General features: G+C 45.4%; 7 non-coding genes across 7 annotated transcripts; all 7 read left to right on the top strand.

Moving 5' to 3' along the window:
- Positions 1–572: 572 nt before the first annotated feature.
- On the top strand, positions 573–654 carry trnal-aag (transfer RNA leucine (anticodon AAG)). Its single transcript has one exon. It is a non-coding gene; the product is annotated as a tRNA-Leu (tRNA).
- A 609-nt stretch (positions 655–1,263) lies between these two features.
- trnal-uag (transfer RNA leucine (anticodon UAG)) lies at positions 1,264–1,345 on the top strand. The gene has a single exon. It is a non-coding gene; the product is annotated as a tRNA-Leu (tRNA).
- Positions 1,346–1,954: 609 nt separating this feature from the next.
- On the top strand, positions 1,955–2,036 carry trnal-uag (transfer RNA leucine (anticodon UAG)). The gene has a single exon. It is a non-coding gene; the product is annotated as a tRNA-Leu (tRNA).
- Positions 2,037–2,645: 609 nt separating this feature from the next.
- trnal-uag (transfer RNA leucine (anticodon UAG)) lies at positions 2,646–2,727 on the top strand. Its single transcript has one exon. It is a non-coding gene; the product is annotated as a tRNA-Leu (tRNA).
- A 609-nt stretch (positions 2,728–3,336) lies between these two features.
- On the top strand, positions 3,337–3,418 carry trnal-aag (transfer RNA leucine (anticodon AAG)). Its single transcript has one exon. It is a non-coding gene; the product is annotated as a tRNA-Leu (tRNA).
- Positions 3,419–4,027: 609 nt separating this feature from the next.
- Positions 4,028–4,109, top strand: trnal-uag (transfer RNA leucine (anticodon UAG)). Its single transcript has one exon. It is a non-coding gene; the product is annotated as a tRNA-Leu (tRNA).
- Positions 4,110–4,718: 609 nt separating this feature from the next.
- Positions 4,719–4,800, top strand: trnal-uag (transfer RNA leucine (anticodon UAG)). Its single transcript has one exon. It is a non-coding gene; the product is annotated as a tRNA-Leu (tRNA).
- The last annotated feature ends 200 nt before the right edge of the window (positions 4,801–5,000 follow it).

The following is a 5,000-nucleotide window of genomic DNA, read 5'->3' as shown; positions in this document are numbered from 1 at the left end:
CCTAATCACTCTCAACAACGGTGCCTGACCCAAGGCTGAAGAGCAGTTATTCGCATGATGGTAGCAGAGAGCCATGCTACGATGCCATTTGCAAATGCTCATACCTGGCTTTGTTCTTAGGCGACATTGAAGACCCTGCAGTGTTTTGATAACAGGCAGGAAATGATGCATCTTTCCTCTTCTGACAGAAGACAAATTCAGCTTCTTCTACAAGAATGTCAGCAAATACAGTCTTCCTGTGGTAGCGTGTCTGAGTGGTCTAAGGCACTGGATTTAGGCTCCAGTCTCTGAGAAGGCATGGGATCGAATGCTGCCAGCTGGTAACTTTACAATGATTCTTGCCTTTGTGTTCTCTTGAAAACCCTCTCTTCCAGTACAGATGACGGGAAACAATTTGAAAAAGACATTGGAACCCTTCTTCTTTTTCAGAGTTACATATAGCTTAGCATTTTTTACTTTGAAAGTTAGGCAAGCATTGTTCCTCACAAGTTCAGCCCTGCTCATGTACCAAGTTGAGAATGCTGCTTTGGAGGACTCCAGACTTGAAAATTGCAAAAAAGATATTACCACAGGGTAGCGTGGCCGAGCGGTCTAAGGCGCTGGATTAAGGCTCTAGTCTCTGCGGAGGCGTGGGTTCGAATCCCACCGCTGCCAAGCAGTGTTTTTAGGAGATGGCAGAAGAATTCTTATACCTAATCACTCTCAACAACGGTGCCTGACCCAAGGCTGAAGAGCAGTTATTCGCATGATGGTAGCAGAGAGCCATGCTACGATGCCATTTGCAAATGCTCATACCTGGCTTTGTTCTTAGGCGACATTGAAGACCCTGCAGTGTTTTGATAACAGGCAGGAAATGATGCATCTTTCCTCTTCTGACAGAAGACAAATTCAGCTTCTTCTACAAGAATGTCAGCAAATACAGTCTTCCTGTGGTAGCGTGTCTGAGTGGTCTAAGGCACTGGATTTAGGCTCCAGTCTCTGAGAAGGCATGGGATCGAATGCTGCCAGCTGGTAACTTTACAATGATTCTTGCCTTTGTGTTCTCTTGAAAACCCTCTCTTCCAGTACAGATGACGGGAAACAATTTGAAAAAGACATTGGAACCCTTCTTCTTTTTCAGAGTTACATATAGCTTAGCATTTTTTACTTTGAAAGTTAGGCAAGCATTGTTCCTCACAAGTTCAGCCCTGCTCATGTACCAAGTTGAGAATGCTGCTTTGGAGGACTCCAGACTTGAAAATTGCAAAAAAGATATTACCAAAGGGTAGCGTGGCCGAGCGGTCTAAGGCGCTGGATTTAGGCTCCAGTCTCTGCGGAGGCGTGGGTTCGAATCCCACCGCTGCCAAGCAGTGTTTTTAAGAGATGGCAGAAGAATTCTTATACCTAATCACTCTCAACAATGGTGCCTGACCCAAGGCTGAAGAGCAGTCATTCGCATGATGGTAGCAGAGAGCCATGCTACGATGCCATTTGCAAATGCTCATACCTGGCTTTGTTCTTAGGCGACATTGAAGACCCTGCAGTGTTTTGATAACAGGCAGGAAATGATGCATCTTTCCTCTTCTGACAGAAGACAAATTCAGCTTCTTCTACAAGAATGTCAGCAAATACAGTCTTCCTGTGGTAGCGTGTCTGAGTGGTCTAAGGCACTGGATTTAGGCTCCAGTCTCTGAGAAGGCATGGGATCGAATGCTGCCAGCTGGTAACTTTACAATGATTCTTGCCTTTGTGTTCTCTTGAAAACCCTCTCTTCCAGTACAGATGACGGGAAACAATTTGAAAAAGACATTGGAACCCTTCTTCTTTTTCAGAGTTACATATAGCTTAGCATTTTTTACTTTGAAAGTTAGGCAAGCATTGTTCCTCACAAGTTCAGCCCTGCTCATGTACCAAGTTGAGAATGCTGCTTTGGAGGACTCCAGACTTGAAAATTGCAAAAAAGATATTACCAAAGGGTAGCGTGGCCGAGCGGTCTAAGGCGCTGGATTTAGGCTCCAGTCTCTGCGGAGGCGTGGGTTCGAATCCCACCGCTGCCAAGCAGTGTTTTTAGGAGATGGCAGAAGAATTCTTATACCTAATCACTCTCAACAACGGTGCCTGACCCAAGGCTGAAGAGCAGTTATTCGCATGATGGTAGCAGAGAGCCATGCTACGATGCCATTTGCAAATGCTCATACCTGGCTTTGTTCTTAGGCGACATTGAAGACCCTGCAGTGTTTTGATAACAGGCAGGAAATGATGCATCTTTCCTCTTCTGACAGAAGACAAATTCAGCTTCTTCTACAAGAATGTCAGCAAATACAGTCTTCCTGTGGTAGCGTGTCTGAGTGGTCTAAGGCACTGGATTTAGGCTCCAGTCTCTGAGAAGGCATGGGATCGAATGCTGCCAGCTGGTAACTTTACAATGATTCTTGCCTTTGTGTTCTCTTGAAAACCCTCTCTTCCAGTACAGATGACGGGAAACAATTTGAAAAAGACATTGGAACCCTTCTTCTTTTTCAGAGTTACATATAGCTTAGCATTTTTTACTTTGAAAGTTAGGCAAGCATTGTTCCTCACAAGTTCAGCCCTGCTCATGTACCAAGTTGAGAATGCTGCTTTGGAGGACTCCAGACTTGAAAATTGCAAAAAAGATATTACCAAAGGGTAGCGTGGCCGAGCGGTCTAAGGCGCTGGATTTAGGCTCCAGTCTCTGCGGAGGCGTGGGTTCGAATCCCACCGCTGCCAAGCAGTGTTTTTAAGAGATGGCAGAAGAATTCTTATACCTAATCACTCTCAACAATGGTGCCTGACCCAAGGCTGAAGAGCAGTCATTCGCATGATGGTAGCAGAGAGCCATGCTACGATGCCATTTGCAAATGCTCATACCTGGCTTTGTTCTTAGGCGACATTGAAGACCCTGCAGTGTTTTGATAACAGGCAGGAAATGATGCATCTTTCCTCTTCTGACAGAAGACAAATTCAGCTTCTTCTACAAGAATGTCAGCAAATACAGTCTTCCTGTGGTAGCGTGTCTGAGTGGTCTAAGGCACTGGATTTAGGCTCCAGTCTCTGAGAAGGCATGGGATCGAATGCTGCCAGCTGGTAACTTTACAATGATTCTTGCCTTTGTGTTCTCTTGAAAACCCTCTCTTCCAGTACAGATGACGGGAAACAATTTGAAAAAGACATTGGAACCCTTCTTCTTTTTCAGAGTTACATATAGCTTAGCATTTTTTACTTTGAAAGTTAGGCAAGCATTGTTCCTCACAAGTTCAGCCCTGCTCATGTACCAAGTTGAGAATGCTGCTTTGGAGGACTCCAGACTTGAAAATTGCAAAAAAGATATTACCACAGGGTAGCGTGGCCGAGCGGTCTAAGGCGCTGGATTAAGGCTCTAGTCTCTGCGGAGGCGTGGGTTCGAATCCCACCGCTGCCAAGCAGTGTTTTTAGGAGATGGCAGAAGAATTCTTATACCTAATCACTCTCAACAACGGTGCCTGACCCAAGGCTGAAGAGCAGTTATTCGCATGATGGTAGCAGAGAGCCATGCTACGATGCCATTTGCAAATGCTCATACCTGGCTTTGTTCTTAGGCGACATTGAAGACCCTGCAGTGTTTTGATAACAGGCAGGAAATGATGCATCTTTCCTCTTCTGACAGAAGACAAATTCAGCTTCTTCTACAAGAATGTCAGCAAATACAGTCTTCCTGTGGTAGCGTGTCTGAGTGGTCTAAGGCACTGGATTTAGGCTCCAGTCTCTGAGAAGGCATGGGATTGAATGCTGCCAGCTGGTAACTTTACAATGATTCTTGCCTTTGTGTTCTCTTGAAAACCCTCTCTTCCAGTACAGATGACGGGAAACAATTTGAAAAAGACATTGGAACCCTTCTTCTTTTTCAGAGTTACATATAGCTTAGCATTTTTTACTTTGAAAGTTAGGCAAGCATTGTTCCTCACAAGTTCAGCCCTGCTCATGTACCAAGTTGAGAATGCTGCTTTGGAGGACTCCAGACTTGAAAATTGCAAAAAAGATATTACCAAAGGGTAGCGTGGCCGAGCGGTCTAAGGCGCTGGATTTAGGCTCCAGTCTCTGCGGAGGCGTGGGTTCGAATCCCACCGCTGCCAAGCAGTGTTTTTAAGAGATGGCAGAAGAATTCTTATACCTAATCACTCTCAACAATGGTGCCTGACCCAAGGCTGAAGAGCAGTCATTCGCATGATGGTAGCAGAGAGCCATGCCACGATGCCATTTGCAAATGCTCATACCTGGCTTTGTTCTTAGGCGACATTGAAGACCCTGCAGTGTTTTGATAACAGGCAGGAAATGATGCATCTTTCCTCTTCTGACAGAAGACAAATTCAGCTTCTTCTACAAGAATGTCAGCAAATACAGTCTTCCTGTGGTAGCGTGTCTGAGTGGTCTAAGGCACTGGATTTAGGCTCCAGTCTCTGAGAAGGCATGGGATCGAATGCTGCCAGCTGGTAACTTTACAATGATTCTTGCCTTTGTGTTCTCTTGAAAACCCTCTCTTCCAGTACAGATGACGGGAAACAATTTGAAAAAGACATTGGAACCCTTCTTCTTTTTCAGAGTTACATATAGCTTAGCATTTTTTACTTTGAAAGTTAGGCAAGCATTGTTCCTCACAAGTTCAGCCCTGCTCATGTACCAAGTTGAGAATGCTGCTTTGGAGGACTCCAGACTTGAAAATTGCAAAAAAGATATTACCAAAGGGTAGCGTGGCCGAGCGGTCTAAGGCGCTGGATTTAGGCTCCAGTCTCTGCGGAGGCGTGGGTTCGAATCCCACCGCTGCCAAGCAGTGTTTTTAGGAGATGGCAGAAGAATTCTTATACCTAATCACTCTCAACAACGGTGCCTGACCCAAGGCTGAAGAGCAGTCATTCGCATGATGGTAGCAGAGAGCCATGCCACGATGCCATTTGCAAATGCTCATACCTGGCTTTGTTCTTAGGCGACATTGAAGACCCTGCGGTGTTTTGATAACAGGCAGGAAA

This window comes from Brachyhypopomus gauderio, unplaced genomic scaffold, assembly GCF_052324685.1.
Source record: "Brachyhypopomus gauderio isolate BG-103 unplaced genomic scaffold, BGAUD_0.2 sc364, whole genome shotgun sequence".
In the NCBI taxonomy this organism is placed as follows: domain Eukaryota; kingdom Metazoa; phylum Chordata; class Actinopteri; order Gymnotiformes; family Hypopomidae; genus Brachyhypopomus; species Brachyhypopomus gauderio.
This window is presented reverse-complemented; position numbering and strand designations above follow the sequence as displayed.